This window comes from Lynx rufus, unplaced genomic scaffold, assembly GCF_022079265.1.
Source record: "Lynx rufus isolate CCGP_SWC_20201006 ecotype Redwood Valley unplaced genomic scaffold, mLynRuf1.p SCAF_8, whole genome shotgun sequence".
Taxonomy (NCBI): Eukaryota; Metazoa; Chordata; class Mammalia; order Carnivora; family Felidae; genus Lynx; species Lynx rufus.
In genome coordinates, this window is record NW_025814896.1 from 47,676,056 (window position 1) to 47,699,283 (window position 23,228).

Here is a 23,228-nt window from a genome sequence, read left to right on the forward strand (position 1 = left end):
TGTTTTTTTGCTGTGGATGCCATTCTGGAAGATAGCTCATCCTGTAGATGGTAAGGGCCTAGTTTATTCTTTTTTGAAACGATAATTTTGGTCACTGTATATAGAATGGTGAAGAGCGGAGGGAAGTAAGGAGGCCTACTAAAGAAGCAGCTTCAATAGCAAGATGTGACCTTGGGTTGCCCTAGGATGGAAGCAGCAAATGAAGAAAAGTGGTCAGGTGTGAGGTACGGGCCAAAGGTAAGATCACTGGGGCTTGCTGCTAGATTTAATATGGAGGCTGAGAGCGAAGGGAAACCTGCCAGTGTAGGTTTTGGCTCCAGCCACTGGGTAAATTTGGGTGAATGGGAAAAAGGCACTGAGTCAGGGGCCAGTAAAGGCAAGCTCAGCTTGGATATGTTGAATTTGAATTTGTCCAGAAGATAAGCAGTTTGGCTACATTCTGATGCTTGACTTTGGTACCCTGAAATAGGTTTTCTTCACACACAAAAATGGAAGAATACAGGGCCGTTTTAGATTTGAGAGGCTAAGTTGCATCAACTCTTCAGGAGAGGTAGAGCAATATGAAAATGTAAGCTATCATATATATCAGAAAAGGAACATATTAGTTGTCAATTAGTAGGTAGAAATGCCGGTTCCCAAAGACAGTGACCTAAGCTGTGGAAACTGGCAGCCAGGTGTAAGCATGGTATGAGAAAGCTCCCATCCCTACAACAAACACAATTATGTGTGTGAATGGTGTGTCTGTGTGTTATTGTGAGTATGCATGTGTGTGCATGTGTGTGTGTGTGTTCAATTCAACACAGGAGTAATGAGAAAATGGGAAAGGAATGGGGTTCAAACTTCTAAAATGGAAGCTAAAGCGGGACTCCTGGGGTGGCTTAGTCAGTTAAGGTTCTGACTCTTGATCTTGGTTCAAGTCATGATCTCACAGTTCCTGAGTTCAAGCCCTGCATTGGGCTCTGCACTGATAGTGCAGAGGCTGCTTTGGATTCTCTCTCTCCCTCTCTCTCTCTCTCTCTCTCTCCCTTGTTCTCTCTCTTTCTCTCTCAAAAATAAATAAACTTTGAAGAAAATGAAAGCTAAAGAGATAATACCAGGTTTTGGTGAGTGATGAGTGTGTATAAAATTCTTTGCCCCTCTGATCTGAGTCATCAGGGTCAGTGTGCAGGATCACGTAAAAGACCATACTTCAAGGAGGGAGGATTTTCTTGTGGACATCCAAGAAACATTGGCCATGAAGACTGTGGGAGTAAAAGGAAATGACAAAATGATTAAAAGTCCTGAAAGGCAAGCAGTGACGTGAGCTCTTCCAAGAGGAATGGCAAATTATGTAAGTTTGATAAAATAGCTCTGCACATTTCCATCCTGTTGTGAAGCATAAGGGCAACTAATGAATTCTGAAGGAGAAGTTCACTGGTGAGTCAAGGGTCATGGAGACCTAGGGATGGATATTTACCTTTTCTGTCAAGCTCCTCTCAAACGTGCCCTTTTATCTTTCCCTGGAGAGCTTCACTCCCTGACCTCAGGGGTAGGAACACCCTGGCCCTGGGGAGTAGACTGAGGTGCACTAGAGGCCTGAGCAAGGTGACTTGAGGCATTCCCCAGGATTTTTCTACTAGTAGCTTGCAGAGAAGAGCTACCAGTCCCCAGAGATACAGAGGTGACTATTTCACTTGCCAGTACTTCAAGCTCAGATTCAGTCATCCCACTGGTGAGAAACAAGTCAAGTGACCAGACATCCCACTGGTGAGAAACAAGTTATCAGTGTGTAACAAGTCATCCAGATCATTAGCAGCTTGAAACAACTGGATTCTTGTCTTTGTTTCTATTTTATTGTGTTCAGTGGATCTTCTGCTGGACTTTCTTTGGCTCCCTCCTGAGGCTGCATTCAGCTGGTTGTTGGGCCAAGCAAGCTGATGGTGGGAATGTCCTCAGCACTCATGCCCAGGCACAGAGCTTAAGGAGCCTCTGCTTGCATCATGTTACCTGATGCATGGTTGGCCAAAGCAAGTCACATACATAGCCAAAGTCAGAGTGTGAGTGAACAGTGGAGGCACAATAGATTGGGGACCATCACTGTGACAATTCATTGCACAGAGTTTCAGACACTCCTAGTAGCATCAGAGTCCATGGCTCTGGAGGTCTTTTATGTGTTTACCATCATTCAAAAGATCCCTGACTAATGAAGACCACCAGACACCAGAGATTATTCTCACCCACTAGAGCAGGAAAAATTTTCTATACAGAAATATAGGCAAGATCAGAGTATTTTATTAATTCAATCTGCAGTTAGGTGTTTATTGAGAAGCTACCATAACCCTGTGTAGAATAAAAAGAAAGGTTATATACTCTTCTAGTCTTGCATCTCCTGGGGGGAAAAAGCCATTCACATAAATATGGGTTAAAATACAATCTAACAATATGAGGCACCATGAGGCAAAAAATACCTATCATTCATTGAACATGTATCATGTATTTTCACAACATTTCATAGTAGTTGTGATGCTACCCTGTTCAGAAACAAAGACTTGAAGCTCAGAGAATATATGCAACTGGGAAGAATGGATGAAATAAAATGAATTCAAGTAATGAATGGTTATGGAGGATAAGAGTGGCCAGAGAAGTCATCATATAGAAGAGGATATATTATCTGTACTTGTTTTTAATGCTTAAATCTTTTATTTACTGGTTTTCAAGGTACAGAATTGGTACAGTTAATAAAATGTCATGTTAAATTACTATATTGTACACCTGAAACTAATATAAAACTGGATACTAACTAACTGGAATTAAAATAAAAACTTAAAAGTTGTATCATATTATCTACACTTTTAACTTCTGTAAGTTGGAGATTTATCATTGGCCACTACCTCTTCCCAAGTGTCTTAGTCCAGGCAGGATGCTATAACAAAAATGCCACAGACCAGGTGGCTTATAAACAACATAAATTTGTTCCTCATTGCTCTGATGGCTGGGAAGTCCAAGATAAAGGCACCAGCAGATTTGGTGTCTGGCGAGAGCCTGTTTTCTGGTTCATAGGAAACTGACACCTCACATGATGGAAGGGTAAGGGACCTTCTTGGGGTCTTTCTCATGAGGCATTAGTCCCATTCATAAGTGCTATCCCCTCACGAGCTTGTCATCTTCCAAAGGCCCCACCTCCAAAACTATAACAGTGGAGATTAGGTTACAACATATGAATTTTGGGAGGATACAAGCATTCTGTGTATGACACTCAGTAAACTCTGGCTCATCCAAAAACCTCTGGAGACTTTAGATAGCCCCACACTATAAGATCTAACGGTTACAATGAACATGAATTTCATGGTGGCACCATTTTCAAACTTCAGTAGCCATCCCAAGCCTGCTTACTCTGCCGCGCTCCTTCCTTTACATGAAAATGCAATAAGGATACTTGCCCTATAGTTCTCTCCCACTCCCTTCCTTATGATCAACACAGGTGCTTCCCTGAGGGGCCCTGAGATATTTCTCACTGGAAATATACTAAATCCTTTAAATGTTCCTGGTCTCTCTTTTTATTGGTCTGTGTCCTGTCCTACTATACCTCATCCAAGCTAATATGCTTGAAACCAGGGCAGAACTTTCTACCTCGAAAAATCCCATAAGTAGGGATGACCTCACCTTATCCAGCTCTATGATGAGGTTCAACTATGGTGGATGGGGCAGTTGTGAATCTCCAAGGAGCCTTGCAGTGCAGTGAGCTTCTGTGGGGTGAAGAGTGGATCTGTTAGCCCCTGAAGCCATGTGTGAGGGTTAGAACTATCATATCGACCCTGAGAGCTTCCCACTGTAGACTTCCCAATCAGATTTCCCATCCTTCCCTCCATATAGCATCTCAGAATTATAGGGCATTATTGATACATAATAAAATTATAATGAGCCCCTTGTTAGAAAATGTGGCCAGTAAAAAGAAACCTCCTTGGAAAGCTGTTGTAAGAAGCCAATGTTAATGATGTATCTTCAACAGCTTACAAGTAGGAATTGTTCATTTTCCAGGCTTAACCTGTGTATTTGGTTGATGACTGTAGGTCATTTGACTAATTTGGCCATTTGATAGTTGACTTTCCCTAACATCTATGAGATGGAAGCTGGTCTGGGCTTCGCTATGGTCCAAACACACATGTTGAATCAGAAATGAGGATACTTTTCAACAAGGGTCATGAAGAGATGCTCTTTCCTTTAGATACCACAATACAACAAGTACCAGAGGGATTTCACAAGGCCATTGGGACCAATCCCTATAGAAGAACAAGTGAAGGTCTTGAAAGCTCATGACAGGTGTTTGCTTCACTCTGATTCTGATTCTTGTGGCAGAGCTACACTGCTGAAATGGACTGAATAAGCTCAGAACTCTCCAAACACTTCACCTACTCAACAGTCTTTTGGCTAATATAGTAGGATCCAAGGTTTTTAATTCACTTTGTTTGTGTAGACAGACCTTTGAAGAAAAAGTCAGCCAATTTTCACCATGCTTCACTGGAAAACCTCTTTGCATAGTCCATTAAAACTTACCTTGACCTTAATCCTGTAAAGATTTCTGACTTCAGTGAGCTGGACCATAGCCCTAAAGTTACTTCTGCCAAACAAATTTGAAAGCAAAAGACTTTTGGATGGGGCAGTAGCAACAACTGATCAAATCCAGAAAGTTGATCTGTGTTCCACAAAGCCTTGGCTCCCAGGGCTGAAAATCATGTGAATGATTAGGAATTAAGAACAGTCTGGGAGCCTCTCATTCCCCTGAGGCAGAGATTTCTCTTAAACTATCATGCAAAACAAATGTACCATAGTATGAGCAGACAGCTGTGAGGATATTAACATGGTTGAAAGTATGTGTGCTTCAAATTTTTATGACTGCCAAACCATCCTGATGAAGTCCACATCAATTTACTCACTCGAAGAGCATCTCTCTCTTCATTATCACTGGGTATTACTTCTGCCAAGTTGAACATCAGAAAATGGTGTTCCATTGTTGTTACTTGCTTTCCTTTAATCCTGAGTGAAATTGATCATTTAAAAATGTTTTTTATAAGCCATATGTATTTATTTTCTTGTGCATAGCTTTTATACCCATTATCCATTTTCTTTAGGAGTTTTGAGATTTTTCTTATTAGGTTATGTGAGCTTTTTATACATTAAGACAAGAAAATATTTCTGTGTTATAATTATTTTTCTCAATTCGTCATTTGCCTCCGGAATTTGTTAATGATTTTATTTTTGAATAGTCATATGCACTGATTATTTTTTCAATGAATTTGAGAATTTGTGTTCTTAGAAAAATAATAAATTTACCCACACTTTGATACTGTATTTTCATTATGGCAAATCTTTGATTTCTCTAGAATTTGCATTGGAAGGAGTGAGGTAAGAATCTACGGATATGATCATATCTTCTGTCTCCCAAATTTAACCAGTTTCCTTTCTTGGCCTATGGCTATGTGCTGTATATTAAGAAGTTTTAAGATGTTAGAAAATTTATCATAGCACTTGTCCAAGCTGTATGATTCCTTTAATTTGCCAGTGATGCAAAATTTCTACTCTTCAAGCTGTGATTTCTGCATTCACAACTATAACTGTACTTGGTTTCTAGTATCCTTTTCCATGCTGTCATATTTGCTTTCTGCTTTTTGCTCCAAGATTATTTTTTTTATGGAGTCTACTTAAAATCTTATTTTTTACTTACCAACTGGAGACATTTTCCGCTGACCCTACATTGTGAAAGAACGAAGGCATCACACTAGTTTGCACAGCCTTGTACCTCCTCCTGGATTTTGTCACTTGCACATTTGTTTAGGCCTTTCTAAATTTAAACAACTTATCTAAATTCACTTGAAATAATTTAGTGGTTCTACTATCTTTGGCTGTATAACAAATCATTCTAAAACTAATGGCTTACCATGTCATTAATATTTTACTATTTCTGATACGTTTCTGCATGTCAAGAATTCAAAGCAGTGAGAATAGCTCATTTCTGCTCCATGCTATTTGCAGCCTCAACTGGAGGACTCAAAGCCTGGGGTCTGGAATCATACAAAAACTCCTTCATTCTTATGTCTGGTGGTTGATGCTGATATCAGTTGAGGGCCCCACAGAAACTGTTAGCTGAAATACCTCCATATGGCCTCTCTCTGCAGTCTGGGCTTCCTTGTATCATGGTGGCTGGTTTCCAGAAGTGAGAACAGGACACAGACAGAAAAGGAGATATATAAAGAACAGAAATAGAGATAGATGGATAGATAGGTGATAGGTAGGTAGGTAGATAGATAGATGATAGATAGATAGATGGATATAGATAGATAGATAGATAGAGAGAGAGAGTGGGGGTACCAAGCTGAGGATGTATCCTTTATGATATAGTCTGGGAAGCCAGATGACATCATTTCTGCCACTTTATTAATCAGCAGTGAGTCACTAAGTCCAGTCCACATTCAAGGGGAGAGGACCTAGACTCCACCTTAATGTGAAGAGTGTCAAATAATATGCACACATTAAAATATTCTTTTAAAACCACTGCAATGGTTCTTAGGCTGAAGGCCTTAGGATAATGATCAAGATCAGTGTTGTGTCCTGCAGGCTTTGCATGCATGACCCCTGCCCATCTTGCTAGCCTCATCTTTGATCGTGCTTTCCTGCTATCCTTCCAGCGTATCCCACTGGCCTTTCAGATCCTGGTACTGCCACTGCACTGTATATAGCACGCTTCTCTGCATGGAACCCTCTTTTTCCCACTTTACTGAGCAACTCATGGTAACCTTTCAGTTATCAGTTAATCTGTCACTTCCCTAAGGAAGTGACCTCTCTAACAGGGCTGATTTCCTTTTGCTATCCCCTCTTTTGGTGCTGTGTGTCTCTCCTTCATAGGCTCAGCTCAAGTGACATTTTCATTGCACTCTGTGACTGTGTGTCTCCCTTGCTAGATAGTAAGCTTCTTAGGCAGAGACCACCCACTGCTATTCACCAGTACTGTCAGCATGTAGCACACACTCAAAACTTAGTGGACACTTGCTACATATTTTCTGAATTAATCTATCTCTTGATATATAAACATTAGTCAATATATATTTCCTCCACAAATAAAAGCATGGTAATTAACACACTTGTACATCCTTCCACTCTACATTTTTTTACTTCTGATTATTTGTTGGAGAATGTATTCCACATTCATCCTTTTTGCCGGGTATTGCTCTACTTTCTTTGAGTATTGAGTTTTACTTAAAATTCAGGTGGGTCTGAGTTCACCACTGATGCTTCTGTTATGATGCTTCCTTTCATCTTTCATCTTCTGGTTGTCTTCATTTTGTCCACAAGAAGTGTATTTAAAATGGGCTATGGATTCCATATTCTCTACTTTCTTTCTTTTGTTTTTTAAGTTTATTTATTTCGAGAGAGAGAGTGAGAGAGCATAAGCAGGGAAGGGGCAGAGAGAGGGGGAGAGAGAGAATCCCAAGCAGGTTCTGTGCTGTCAGTGCAAAGCCCTATGTGGGGCTCATGAACTGAGAGATCATGACCTGAGCCAAAATCAAGAGTTGGATATTTAACTGACAGAGCCACCCAGGCTCCCTTGCCTGTTGTTTCTATACCCAACCAAGAAATTGCTGGAAAGAATATTTTGGGGTTATACTTTCTTTCCCTCATCATTCTGTAGATGCCACACTGTGAGGCAGTTCAGTGGTGGTTTGGAAATCAGATCCTGGGTCTGGCTACCTGGTTTAGTAGCTTTCTCATCTACTAACTGCACAGTCTTGGGCAAGCTAATGAGTGTCTTCATTCCTTAGTTTCCTCATCTGTAATGGAGCCTTAGTAGTGTCAAACAGAGTCACAGCAGGACAGAGATAGCACAATTGAATTGGTAATTCCAGGAGAGTTTCATAAGGTACACTTACAAAGTGAGGCTGCTAATTGTGGGTCTCCTTTCCCTGCCCCCAGATGCGAGTGAATGATGGGAAGGAGCAGTTACTAAATCCAGAGACAAAGATGACCATATGGGCAGGGCCTCTTCACAGGAGCTGAAAAAGGTCAAGGTGCCAACCAGCAGGGAGGAAGCTGGGAGGCAGGTAACTTGCCACTCTCCCTCTATGATTCCACGTGGTACTCTCCATTGGACAATCCCAACTGCCCCCAGAGAAGGCTTCTGGGAGCCAACTTAACATCACGTTGGCAGTGTGTAAGTGGCCACAGAGAGTCTACACCACAGGCATCAGCAAATATGACATATCAGGGCCTTTTTATTGGAGTTCCTCTTGTTAAACATTTGCCAGCCCTCTACTTCCTCTGGAACAGAAATCAGGGTGGAGATGGGTGGAGAGTGAATCTGGCTGGGCAAAAATAAAAGGATACTTGGCACAAGGTCCCTAAGTATTAAGTGAAAGAACACATATCGGTTGTCTGGCATGGCACCCCATACTCTGTATGCACACGATGATATTAACTGTCGCTGGCATCTTCTGAAACTCAGTGTTGAAGTGGAGAAGTTGCAGGGCAGTCTGATTTTTCTTCTAATTCTCTAACTCTTCCTGGAAGCTTCCAGTCCCTTTCCTCCTCCTCTACTTGCCAGCCTGGGATTCAGTCTTGGTGATATTCTGTATCAGATTTTCAGGAACACATTGTATCCTTTCCTCTGCCTGTTCATTTTTCTTCTATTTTGGGAACTTGCTTTATTTTGTTTATTGTTTCTTCTGCTTGTGTTCCATGTCTTTGTTTTCTTAGCATGATTACCTGTGGCTTTTATGTGTATTCACAATGCTTAGCTCCAGAAATGCTTTCAGGCGAGCAATAGCGTGTTCAGCCATGTCAGATCTATTCAGGGTGGCTTAAATATCTTTGTTAGTTTTTTTTTTAATGGCCTTAAATTTGTTTTCTTGACTTTGATGTATTTTTGGCATCTCATTCTGTTGTTTAGTCAGGTAACCTTTGTGCACTTGTGTTATCAAATGCAAGTCCTTATTGAGATGCTCCCTGGCACAAACTATTTCCAGATATTTTTCCCAGAACATATTCATGACTTTTGCATGTCATTTTTCCCATCCTCTTTAATCAACTGTGTTTCCATACTATTTTATGTTCATCTTGCTCATGTTTTACATCCACAGCTGTCAGAACCACCACTTTACTTAATTTAACAGTAATACATTCCACTGACTCCTCTCCATTCACCTGACTGTAGTCGGTGTTCCCTGGTAGAGCTGAGTTTGGTGATTGATATTGTGTCTTCCATCTTCTCCTCTGTACTTTGAGGGCAGGAGTGGATGGGCATAGGCCATCTGGAGTAGCACCTCCCTCACACCTGGATAAGAGAGGCCTGGCCACAGGTGTAGGCAGCCCCACTTTCCCCAATTTTACAAAGCAATTAATAGTTTGAAGAGCAGAGGGTGCCTCTGTCACTCGGGTTTTGTCACTCAGTCCTAGAGCAAGGGAACTTACAATTTCGTTCCTCATCCTCCTGACTCACACCAGTCAGCCCCAGGGAAATGCTTCTTGTCTCTTGGCCTTGTCTCATGTCTGCAAAACAAATGCAACTATGTCTAGATGCCAGGAAGGCTTATGGGCTGTGCTTTGGCCAGTGTTGGGTATGAAACCTCCTTTGGAGGCAATAGGATCTGACCAGTGAGAGGGAGAGCTTAAGAAGAAGAGGGGTGAGTGGCTGGAGTTACCAAGTCCTTCTTTTCAGCCAGATGCCATGGCACCTGCACAATGAGTGGGGCTCTGATACTGTCAGAACCATCCTTCCGCTTTTCCTTGTGTTCCAGTGTGAGGTTCTCAAGGCACTCACAAGTGTGCACATCTCTTGTGATGTGTGCCTGTGGCTGCTAAGAAAAATGGGCAATGTGAGGCAATTATTATTACCTTTGATTTGTATATGCATTGGTCTGTGTGACCTTAGAAAATGCTTACATTGATACCAAAATGGCCAATGGATGCTAGACCTGCAAGTAGTTTCATTTTTATAAGAACTTCTATTTTTCAGTAAATACAATGGAAAATTATTTATTTATTGAAATGTTTTATTGAAAATTTAATATCTAAGATTATTACTTATATGTTCTTCTTGTAATTTTAATTTAAAAATTTTTGATGTTACTTCAATTTATACTTTTGATAAAAATGCATTCAAGTTTTGGTCATTTAAGATTTTAATTCAGCTGAATATTATTTTTAATCTAAGTCTAGGCTTTTCAACTTTGGTATATAGATCTTTGGGGCCAGATGATCCTTTACTCTTGGGGCTGTTGTGTGTGTACAGGATGTTTAGCATCTCTGGTGTCTACCCACTGTATGTCAATAACAATTCTTCCTCCCCATAATGATTTATGAATTACATAGGTCTAAATTTTCTTACTCACCTAATCATCACTGACAGAACATTCAGATGCTTGCAAACATTCAGGTATCTTGGATATTTTGCCAACTTTCAGTTATACAGAAGTCAAGGGCTTGCTGGTAACTCTGATTTGCTTTTATGAAGGTATACGAATCAAGGCAGGTGATGGAACATATTTGACAACTTACTAATTAGCTACCTTTGTTTGTATCTTATGAATACATGGGCATAGAGGCTGTGGTCTGTCATTTGCCCTGGGTCCTCAAAGTGTTGGAAGTAAACCTGCCCCCAGGAGAGCAGCTTTGATTGGGAGCCCTGAACTCTGCTTTCGTTCCTTGTGTTTTACTAGAAGCCTTGAAACTGTGTTCTCTCAACTTCTTGGAATGCATATTCTAATTTCATGGGAGGTTCTCTGTGCTTCAGATTGATTCTCCAGTCCTGGGGAGAGCCCTGCACACCTATCAGGGGTCCCTGAATCTGTGTTTACTTTGCCTACCTTACACTGACCTCTGAGTAAGCACTTCATCTACTCAGGGGAGGAGCTGGTTACCAGTCTGTATTATTACATCCTGGGTGCCCCTGCTGTTTCAGAGGACATTGTCTGATGGAGTTTCTCTTGATAGTATGTTTTGCTAGTGTACTGTTTGTGACTGAAGATTCTTATCTATAACTATTTATGGTTTAATCTTCCCCCTTCCTCGCAATCTGGAAAAAAACAAGAATGTGTGCCTCAGCAGAATTGCAACACACTTTTTGGGTGGGACCTCTGCTTTAGGGATGATTTCCAAGCATAATCTCCATTTTCCCCGTTAAGAACATTTTGTCAATAATCTTCTTCCCCAGCAGAAGATTTCTCTGAAGAGTAATGTCAGAGCTGTGCTAACCATGGACATGCACATCTGTTGAGCATGCAGATTCTTGCAATCTTTTGTTCTTTGACTGACTTCCATTTTGTTAATAATATGGCTTGAAGCAAATGTTTCCCCCTTTAAAAAGAATTGAGGTCTTCGGCTTGAGCCTGCTGTGTGAGTGTGTGTGTGTGTGTGTGTGTGTGTGAGATAGTTTTTACCCATTTAATGATGATGATGACATTAAGTTTTAGAGGAAAGAAGATTTTGAAATCTGATCTTACCCTCCTACTTTACATAGAAGTTCCAGGTTTTAATTGGTAAATAGTAGAAGTAACAGTCTATAGTTTTTTACAAATTTCTTTTTAACGTTCATCTATTTTTGAGGGAGAGAGATAGAGACAGAGTGCAAGCAGGGGAGGGGCAGAGAGAGAGAGGGAGACAGAATCTGAAGCAGTCTCCAGGCTTTGAGCTGTCAGCACAGAGCCAGATGCAGGGCTCGATCTCAGAAACCATGAGATCATGACCTGAGCCGAAGACAGACACTTAACCGACTGAGCCACACAGGTGCCCCTCTATATTTGTTTTTAGTCAATTATTTAAAAAAACTATTATTTCAAACTATTAAATCTAGTTTTCCCTATCAGTTTTTCCTGAGTGTATGGTTTCACGGTGATTAATTGGGAAAACTGTAATACATTGTTAGAGATTACTGCACTAACCAGTAAAAATTCAGCTTAGAGGAGGACATTTACTGACATGGACAACACTCATGTCATATTGATAGAGACAAAAGTATACAAAACAGTATAATAATATGGTGACATTTTTGTAATGCTATACATTTATATACATTCATATAAAATGTATATGTTGAAATATTAACACAAATCGTCTCTGAGTAATGAAATTTTAAGGGATTTTTGTTACTTTTTAAAATTTGAGCTTTTTTATTTCTCAAATTTAATGTACAGAACATGGGTTAGTCTTTTTTTAAGTTTTAATAATATATTGTATTTAACCAATATATCCAAAGTATTATCATTTCAACATGTAATCAAAACTTATTCATGAGATATTTATGCTTTTTTTTCAAAGTCCAGTGTGTACTTTATACTCATAGCACATCTCATTTCAGACTAGTCACATTTCAAATGCTCATTAGCCATGTGTGGCTGGATAGTGACTACTGTTTCAGAGACCACAAATCTATATTAATGATTTTATGAGTGAAACTAGAAATTCTATTTAAATGCTTTTCAAAATCACATCAGTGTTATCTATTAACATTTCTGTGCTATTAAAAATAAGACAAATATGATATGTTACATTTTCATACATGATGAATAAGTACAGTATGTTTCAACCAAGTAAAATAGATTAATTAAGTATGCAAACAAGGAATGGAGAGACAGTTATTTACTCAAAACTAAAACTTATGTAAGGAAAATGGAATTATAGGTGATCTTTTTTCTTTAAAAAATTTCCTTTGTTATTATGTACTTTTTTTCAAAAAGGTTATTTATTTTGAGAGAGAGCATGAGAGAGCATGTGCACATCAGTAGGGGAGGGGCAGAGAGAGAGGGAGAGAGAATCCAGGCAGAGCCCAACTTGGGGTTCAAACCCATGAACTGTGTGAGATCACGACCTGAGCTGAGATCAAGAGTCAGATGCTCAACTGAGCCACCAAGGCGCCCCTATTATTATGTACTTTCAATTAAAAGTCTCTTGTCTGAGGCCTTGCTTGCTTACCACCTGAACTTCAGTTGGAGACAGAGTGTCATAAAGGAATTCCAGCCCCTTCACTGAGCTCTGAAGAGTCTGAAGGAGTAAGAGGACTTAAGTGACTCCCATTCAGGGCTGGGAACCTCCAGATTCCCCTACATTATACCAATGATCACCAACTACCTCAGGGGGCTATAGCTGAGGCAAATGCATTACTTTGCTATGAGAAGCAATCCTAAGGGTTCTTTATCTTGCATTCTTTTCGTGGGAGGAGTGAAGTGACAGAGTCTCTCTACACTGTCTTACCATACCTTAAGGAACTGATGATATTCCTTGTTGACCCTCATGGAATTGTGTGGGGTGGGTCCTGCAGAGTTGCCATCTTGAATGACTCCAAGAAGCTTTGTTCAGATAGAGATGTGAATGGTACCCCCAGGAGTTGTGCAATGTAGCATCCCAAAAAGACCTGTTAGTCATTCTCTCTCAAGTTAAGATATTATTGAGGGGCTCAGCTAAGCAAACTGTTTTTGACAACCTTGGAGAGCTGTAGGAACTATCAAATATCTGGGGAACTGTTTTTAGGATATCCTTCACATCTAAGCTGCTTTTGGAGGCAAACTTGTCTTACTGCAAGATCAAGTAGACTGGTGGACACCCAATCATTCTTCCCATTATTTTATTTTTTTTTAATTTAAATTTAATTTAATTTTTAGGTAATGTGGCTAAACTCATATGTAGCTCAAACTTATGACCCTGAGATTGAGAATCGCATACTTCACTGACTGAGCCGGTTAGGTGACTCCCTCTTTATTTTAATCTCTTTTCCTTTCCTCCTCCTTCTTTTACTTCTTCCTAAACAGAATCAACTCCTCCCATATTGATGGCAACCAGTTTCTTAGAATGGGTACACACACGCACGCACACACACACACACACACTTCAAATCATCACGTTATACACTTTAAATATATACAATTTTATTTGTTAATTATACATCAATAAAGCTGGGGATAATTGCAAATAGAAGAAAGAAGGTTAATTACTCAGCCCGTTAACCTTCTGCCACACACATGTCCTTCTAATATGCAATTCTGGATTTCCTACCTATTTTCTTCACTCTCTGGACTAAGCTATGAGCGCTAGGGAAATTTTACATCAGTACTGATGGTCAATAGTATAAGTGCGTATATGATTTGCTGGGCCCCTGATGCTGCTTAACTCTCCTTCTACTTAATTTAACAAATACTCTTTTTTCACAAATCAAAAAAAAATGCTCAAAATAATGGTCTAATACAGTCTCTACTCCTCCATACTGAAATTAAACTATTATATTCATATTTCTGCCTTACTACTCTACCGACACTCTCAAAGGCCACAAATGAGCTTTTAATTCCATTACTAAAAACTTACATCAAAGTCACTACCTGTAAGAGATCGTTTTTGTATAAAATCTCAAGAAACCTGAAAGTTATATGAACGTTAAAGGGACAAAACCCCAGGCACCTGGGAGGCTCAGTCGGTTAAGTGTCCGACTTTGGCTCGGGTTGTGATCTCATGGTTTGTGAGTTCAAGCCCCACATCAGGATCTGTGCTGACAGCTCAGCTGGAGCCTGCTTCGGATTCTGTGTCTCCCTCTCTCTCTGCCCCTTCTCTGGTTGTGCTCTGTCTCTCTCCTTTCATCATTGTCTTTTGTTGTAGATTCCTTCCTTTCATTTAAACTGAGGTGATTCAATTTTTTCCTCTTTCCATTGGATGGTTCACGTTTGTGCTCTTGTTCTTTAGAGCTTGCAGGAGAAGCAAATGGGCTCATTTGGCAAGTTCCATTTATTGGAGAATAAGTTGTAATACTTTTCTTCCTTGTGATTTTTGAAGAATCAAATGATTCTGTTTCTAACAGATGATCCAATTTCAGTGATCTCTTAACAGGCATTTCGACATTCAGAAGAGCACCACTGCAGGATAAAAGGAACTGAACAACATCTTCCTAAAGCAGAGAAACTCTGGAGGGAAACACTGGAGTCTGAAAAGCACGGGCCGGGTTAGTCTTAACATTAGAAAAAAAATTGTTTGTAAGACAAAGACAAACTACATATAGCTCGAGAAGAGAACATCAACACTCTATTCTAACAACCTCTACTGATGGAAGGTACTGGAACCAGCTCCCTGCTTGTGATCTGATGGCTACATGGAGAGGACAAACTCGCATTCAGATCATTCCCAGCCCTACTCTTTCACGTTATGATTACTGCCCAGTGATAAAAGGACCGTCTTCTTGCAGTATGTGCTGGTGGTGCTGATGCACTTCTCCTTTTCATTGACCTAAAGCCAGTAGAAACACAGCAGCACTATTTCCAGGTGGACATCTTGCTTCCCAGGCAGAAGAATTCAGACAATCTGTGGATTTTCAATGCTACTTGAATTACCCAGATTCGTATTTATTTGCTTAGGATTTATACCTCCGGTCTCCACATATTATTCCCATTAGGGAATTACCTAGATAATTGTGCAGCTGTGCAGACTTCTCCCCAAAGGTCATAAGCTTTAGTCCCACCATCGGGAAACATGTGTTTCTCGTCCTCAGGAAGGATTGTTCTTGGCTTTGAATTCCAGTACTTAGCACTTGTAAAATTGAGATAAAGCACATTGGCAGCTTTGAGACTTCTGTGAGCCAACAACTGAGACTGGACTTTGGCAAGGCTAAACCACTACATGCATTCTGGAATTCCATTTGGTATTCTCTCTAAAAAGGCTTCACACCACTCACCTGGGGTTTCTAAAGCATCTTGGGCCATCCATCTGCTTTGCAGCCCTACAGAGATGTTTACTTCTCACCGACGCATTCACAGTGAGTCAGAAGGTCCTGGGGCTGGAAAGTGGACTTTCCTGAAGCATCCAAGAAATCCCAGGGTGTAGGCCCCATTTCAGGGCTTGGCCCAAGGCTCTGGGGCCATACAACTCTGCTTTCATGATGAACTGACCTCCTCAACTCCAAACATGTGCTGCCAAGTGAAGGCAGTGTGCCCTCAGATGTCCTGCCCACTCTTCAATCTTGCCTTTGGATTCATTGCTTAGGAATGGGGTAGTGTTTTTAAAAGATGTTGGAGAAGAGTATAATCTACATACAATAAAACATATGATTCTTTGGTGTTGATTGGATGAGTTTTATCTGTTGTATATGCCTATGTATAATTACCATATAGTACAAGATATAAAAGATTCATATTACCCTAGATGGTTCCTTGTGCTTCTTCCCTATCTAGAACCCTCTGCTCTAACCGAAGGCAACCAGTCTTAATTCCACAACTAATGAATTAATTTTGCCAGTTCTACAACTTCATATAAATAGAATTATACAATATATGTTAGGGTTCTTTCACTTAGCATGTCCATAATATTTATCCAAGTTGTTGTGTGTATCAGCAATTCATTCCTTTTTACTGTTGAGTAAAAGTCTATTAATATATCCTTTTGATGGGCATTTGGGTGGCTTGTACTTTGGGGCTATTATGAATAAGGCTACTATGAACATTCTTGTACAAGACTTATTGTGGATATATGTTTTTATTTTACTTGTGTAAATCCCTAACAGTGGAATTACTGGGTTGATGTATGCTTAACTTTATAAGAAACAGAATGGAGTTATTTTGAAATTTTAAGTAGACTCAGGGCCTATACAAGGAAACGATTCCTTGGTCATTTAGCCCAACCTTTTTAATTATGGAAAGAGCCTAAATGTCCATCAACTGATAAATGGATAAAGAAATTGTGGTTTATATATACAATGGAATACTACTTGGCAATGAGAAAGAATGAAATCTGGCCATTTGTAGCAACGTGGATGGAACTGGAGAGTGTTATGCTAAGTGAAATAAGTCATACAGAGAAAGACAGATACCATGTGTTTTCACTCTTATGTGGATCCTGAGAAACTTAGCAGAAGACCATGGGGGAGGGGAAAGGAAAGAAAAGTTAGAGAGGGAGGGAGGAAAACCATAAAAGACTCTTAAAAACTGAAAACAAACTGAGGGTTGATGGGGGTCGGAGGGAGGGGAAAGTGGGTGATGGGCATTGAGGAGGGCACCTGTTAGGATGAGCACTGGGTATTGTATGGAAACCAATCTGACAATAAATTTCATATTAAAAAAAAAAAAGTAAATGAGATAGGGGTTACAAGACTCTCTCCCAAGGCTGTAGGTCCAATAAATAGCAAAGCAGGGACCCAATCCCACTCTTAAGACTTTATGCTTCCTTAGGGAGGAATATCAGAAAATCCTATTTGTTCCCACTTGTGAGGTAGGAATTATTTTTATTTTTATTTTTTTTATTTTTATTTTTTTTTAACAGCAGGCAAAAGTTTATTAGAGGATAATATTAGAAAGAATAATATAAAAGTTCTCTTTGCAGAAAGGGGGTATTAGAAAGTGAATACCACCCCTCACCCTGACTATAGGCAAGGGTCTTTGTTTTACACAGTTCTGGTCAACACCCCCCCTTCCCAGCCTCCTGTTTCTTGTTCTTTCTCAGGTTCTACCCTTAATGACTTGATAACTCTAGGTGCTGGGTTGTCCATTCTTGATTGGCTTGAGTCCATTGTGTGAGGAGTCAGGCTATGGTCCTACTGCCCTCGTATAATGTAAGTTTTATGATTTACTTATTTTAGTTAGGTATTTTGATTGCAAAATTCCTGAGGGGAACCTGAGGGGGAGTAGGTGGTGTCTGTTACATTCTTTTTTTTTTTTTTTTTTTTTTTTTTTTTTTAGTTCTAGGTTTCAGTTCATGAACTGGAATTTCTTTTTTTTTTTTTTTTTTTTTTTTTTTTTTTATGAAGTTTATTGACAAATTGGTTTCCATACAACACCCAGTGCTCATCCCAAAAGGTGCCCTCCTCAATACCCATCACCCACCCGCCCCTCCCTCCCACCCCCCATCAACCCTCAGTTTGTTCTCAGTTTTTAACAGTCTCTTATGCTTTGGCTCTCTCCCACTCTAACGTCTTTTTTTTTTTCTCCCTTCCCCTCCCCCATGGGTTCCTGTTGAGTTTCTCAGGATCCACATAAGAGTGAAACCATATGGTATCTGTCTTTCTCTGTATGGCTTATTTCACTTAGCATCACACTCTCCAGTTCCATCCACGTTGCTACAAAAGGCCATATTTCATTTTTTCTCATTGCCACGTAGTATTCCATTGTGTATATAAACCACAATTTCTTTATCCATTCATCAGTTGATGGACATTTAGGCTCTTTCCATAATTTGGCTATTGTTGAGAGTGCTGCTATGAACATTGGGGTACAAGTGCCCCTATGCATCAGTACTCCTGTATCCCTTGGGTAGATTCCTAGCAGTGCTATTGCTGGGTCATAGGGTAGGTCTATTTTTAATTTTCTGAGGAACCTCCACACTGTTTTCCAGAGCGGCTGCACCAATTTGCATTCCCACCAACAGTGCAAGAGGGTTCCCGTTTCTCCACATCCTCTCCAGCATCTATAGTCTCCTGATTTGTTCATTTTGGCCACTCTGACTGGCGTGAGGTGATACCTGAGTGTGGTTTTGATTTGTATTTCCCTGATAAGGAGCGACGCTGAACATCTTTTCATGTGCCTGTTGGCCATCTGGATGTCTTCTTTAGAGAAGTGTCTATTCATGTTTTCTGCCCATTTCTTCACTGGGTTATTTGTTTTTCGGGTGTGGAGTTTGGTGAGCTCTTTATAGATTTTAGATACTAGCCCTTTGTCCGATATGTCATTTGCAAATATCTTTTCCCATTCCGTTGGTTGTCTTTTAGTTTTGTTGGTTGTTTCCTTTGCTGTGCAGAAGCTTTTTATCTTCATAAGGTCCCAGTAATTCACTTTTGCTTTTAATTCCCTTGCCTTTGGGGATGTGTCGAGTAAGAGATTGCTACGGCTGAGGTCAGAGAGGTCTTTTCCTGCTTTCTCCTCTAAGGTTCTGATGGTTTCCTGTCTCACATTTAGGTCCTTTATCCATTTTGAGTTTATTTTTGTAAATGGTGTGAGAAAGTGGTCTAGTTTCAACCTTCTGCATGTTGCTGTCCAGTTCTCCCAGCACCATTTGTTAAAGAGGCTGTCTTTTTTCCATTGGATGTTCTTTCCTGCTTTGTCAAAGATGAGTTGGCCATATGTTTGTGGGTCTAGTTCTGGGGTTTCTATTCTATTCCATTGGTCTGTGTGTCTGTTTTTGTGCCAATACCATGCTGTCTTGATGATGACAGCTTTGTAGTAGAGGCTGAAGTCTGGGATTGTGATGCCTCCTGCTTTGGTCTTCTTCTTCAAAATTCCTTTGGCTATTCGGGGCCTTTTGTGGTTCCATATGAATTTTAGGATTGCTTGTTCTAGTTTCGAGAAGAATGCTGGTGCAATTTTGATTGGGATTGCATTGAATGTGTAGATAGCTTTGGGTAGTATTGACATTTTGACAATATTTATTTTTCCAATCCATGAGCAGGGAATGTCTTTCCATTTCTTTAAATCTTCTTCAATTACCTTCATAAGCTTTCTATAATTTTCAGCATACAGATCCTTTACATCTTTGGTTAGATTTATTCCTAGGTATTTTATGCTTTTTGGTGCAATTGTGAATGGGATCAGTTTCTTTCTTTGTCTTTCTGTTGCTTCATTGTTAGTGTATAAGAATGCAACTGATTTCTGTACATTGATTTTGTATCCTGCAACTTTGCTGAATTCATGTATCAGTTCTAGCAGACTTTTGGTGGAGTCTATCGGATTTTCCATGTATAATATCATGTCATCTGCAAAAAGCGAAAGCTTGACTTCATCTTTGCCAATTTTGATGCCTTTGATTTCCTTTTGTTGTCTGATTGCTGATGCTAGAACTTCCAGCACTATGTTAAATAACAACGGTGAGAGTGGGCATCCCTGTCGTGTTCCTGATCTCAGGGAAAAAGCTCTCAGTTTTTCCCCGTTGAGGATGATGTTAGCTGTGGGCTTTTCATAAATGGCTTTTATGATCTTTAAGTATGTTCCTTCTATCCCGACTTTCTCAAGGGTTTTTATTAAGAAAGGGTGCTGGATTTTATCAAAGGCCTTTTCTGCATCGATTGACAGGATCATATGGTTCTTCTCTTTTTTTTTGTTAATGTGATGTATCACGTTGATTGATTTGCGAATGTTGAACCAGCCCTGCATCCCAGGAATGAATCCCACTTGATCATGGTGAATAATTCTTTTTATATGCTGTTGAATTCGATTTGCTAGTATCTTATTGAGAATTTTGGCATCCATATTCATCAGGGATATTGGCCTGTAGTTCTCTTTTTTTACTGGGTCTCTGTCTGGTTTAGGAATCAAAGTAATACTGGCTTCATAGAATGAGTCTGGAAGTTTTCCTTCCCTTTCTATTTCTTGGAATAGCTTGAGAAGGATAGGTATTATCTCTGCTTTAAACGTCTGGTAGAACTCCCCTGGGAAGCCATCTGGTCCTGGACTCTTATTTGTTGGGAGATTTTTGATAACCGATTCAATTTCTTCGCTGGTTATGGGTCTGTTCAAGCTTTCTATTTCCTCCTGATTGAGTTTTGGAAGAGTGTGGGTGTTCAGGAATTTGTCCATTTCTTCCAGGTTGTCCAATTTGTTGGCATATAATTTTTCATAGTATTCCCTGATAATTGTTTGTATCTCTGAGGGATTGGTTGTAATAATTCCATTTTCATTCATGATTTTATCTATTTGGGTCATCTCCCTTTTCTTTTTGAGAAGCCTGGCTAGAGGTTTGTCAATTTTGTTTATTTTTTCAAAAAACCAACTCTTGGTTTCGTTGATCTGCTCTACAGTTTTTTTAGATTCTATATTGTTTATTTCTGCTCTGATCTTTATTATTTCTCTTCTTCTGCTGGGTTTAGGCTGCCTTTGCTGTTCTGCTTCTATTTCCTTTAGGTGTGCTGTTAGATTTTGTATTTGGGATTTTTCTTGTTTCTTGAGATAGGCCTGGATTGCGATGTATTTTCCTCTCAGGACTGCCTTCGCTGCGTCCCAAAGCGTTTGGATTGTTGTATTTTCATTTTCGTTTGTTTCCATATATTTTTTGATTTCTTCTCTAATTGCCTGGTTGACCCACTCATTCGTGAGTAGGGTGTTCTTTAACCTCCATGCTTTTGGAGGTTTTCCAGACTTTTTCCTGTGGTTGACTTCAAGCTTCATAGCATTGTGGTCTGAAAGTATGCATGGTATAATTTCAATTCTTGTAAACTTATGAAGGGCTGATTTGTGACCCAGTATATGATCTATCTTGGAGAATGTTCCATGTGCACTCGAGAAGAAAGTATATTCTGTTGCTTTGGGATGCAGAGTTCTAAATATATCTGTCAAGTCCATCTGATCCAGTGTCTCATTCAGGGCCCTTGTTTCTTTATTGACCGTGTGTCTAGATGATCTATCCATTTCTGTAAGTGGGGTGTTAAAGTCCCCAGCAATTACCACATTCTTATCAATAAGGTTGCTTATGTTTATGAGTAATTGTTTTATATATTTGGGGGCTCCGGTATTCGGCGCATAGACATTTATAATTGTTAGCTCTTCCTGATGGATAGACCCTGTAACTATTATATAATGTCCTTCTTCATCTCTTGTTACAGCCTTTAATTTAAAGTCTAGTTTGTCTGATATAAGTATGGCTACTCCAGCTTTCTTCTGGCTTCCAGTAGCATGATAAATAGTTCTCCATCCCCTCACTCTCAATCTAAAGGTGTCCTCAGGTCTAAAATGAGTCTCTTGTAGACAGCAAATAGATGGGTCTTGTTTTTTTATCCATTCTGATACCCTATGTCTTTTGGTTGGTGCATTTAATCCATTTACATTCAGTGTTATTATAGAAAGATACGGGTTTAGAGTCATTGTGATGTCTGTATGTTTTATGCTTGTAGTGATGTCTCTGGTACTTTGTCTCACAGGGTCCCCCTTAGGATCTCTTGTAGGGCTGGTTTAGTGGTGACAAATTCCTTCAGTTTTTGTTTGTTTGGGAAGACCTTTATCTCTCCTTCTATTCTAAATGACAGACTTGCTGGATAAAGGATTCTTGGCTGCATATTTTTGCTGTCTAGCACCCTGAAAATCTCGTGCCAATTCTTTCTGGCCTGCCAAGTTTCAAAAGAGAGATCAGTCACGAGTCTTATAGGTCTCCCTTTATATGTGAGGGCACGTTTACCCCTTGCTGCTTTCAGAATTTTCTCTTTATCCTTGTATTTTGCCAGTTTCACTATGATATGTCGTGCAGAAGATCGATTCAAGTTACGTCTGAAGGGAGTTCTCTGTGCCTCTTGGATTTCAATGCCTTTTTCCTTCCCCAGTTCAGGGAAGTTCTCAGCTATGATTTCTTCAAGTACCCCTTCAGCACCTTTCCCTCTCTCTTCCTCCTCTGGGATACCAATTATGCGTAAATTATTTCTTTTTAGTGTATCACTTAGTTCTCTAATTTTCCCTTCATACTCCTGGATTTTTTTATCTCTCTTTTTCTCAGCTTCCTCTTTTTCCATAACTTTATCTTCTAGTTCACCTATTCTCTCCTCTGCCTCTTCCATCCGAGCTGTGGCGGTTTGCATTTTGTTTTCCATTTCCTTTAAAGCGTTTTTCAGCTCCTCGTGACTGTTCATTAGTCCCCTGATGTCTGTAGCAAGAGATTCTCTGCTGTCCTGTATGCTGTTTTCCAGCCCAGCGATTAATTTTATGACTATTATTCTAAATTCACTTTCTGTTATATTATTTAAATCCTTTTTGATCAGCTCATTAGCTGTTGTTATTTCCTGGAGATTCTTCTGGGGGGAATTCTTCCGCTTGGTCATTTTGGATAGTCCCTGGTGTGGTGAGGGCCTGCAGGGCACTTCCCCTGTGCTGTGGTGTATAACTGGAGTTGGTGGGCGGGGCCGCAGTCCCACCTGATGTCTGCCCCCAGCCCACCGCTGGGGCCACAGTCAGACTGGTGTGTGCCTTCTCTTCCCCTCTCCTAGGGGCGGGATTCACTGTGGGGTGGCGTGGCCCGTCTGGGCTACTTGCACACTGCCAGGCTTGTGATGCTGGGGATCTGGCGTATTAGCTGGGGTGGGAAGGCAAGGTGCATGGCGGCAGGGGGGGCAGGCTTAGCTCGCTTCTCCTTAGGTGATCCACTTCAGGAGGGGCCCTGTGCAGCCGGAGGGAGTCAGATCGCTGCCGGAGGTTTGGCTCCGCAGAAGCACAGAGTTGGGTGTTCGCGCGGAGCGAGCAATTTCCCTGGCCGGAGCCGGTTCCCTTTGGGATTTTGGCTGGGGGATGGGCGGGGGAGATGGCGCTGGAGAGCGCCTTTGTTCCCCGCCA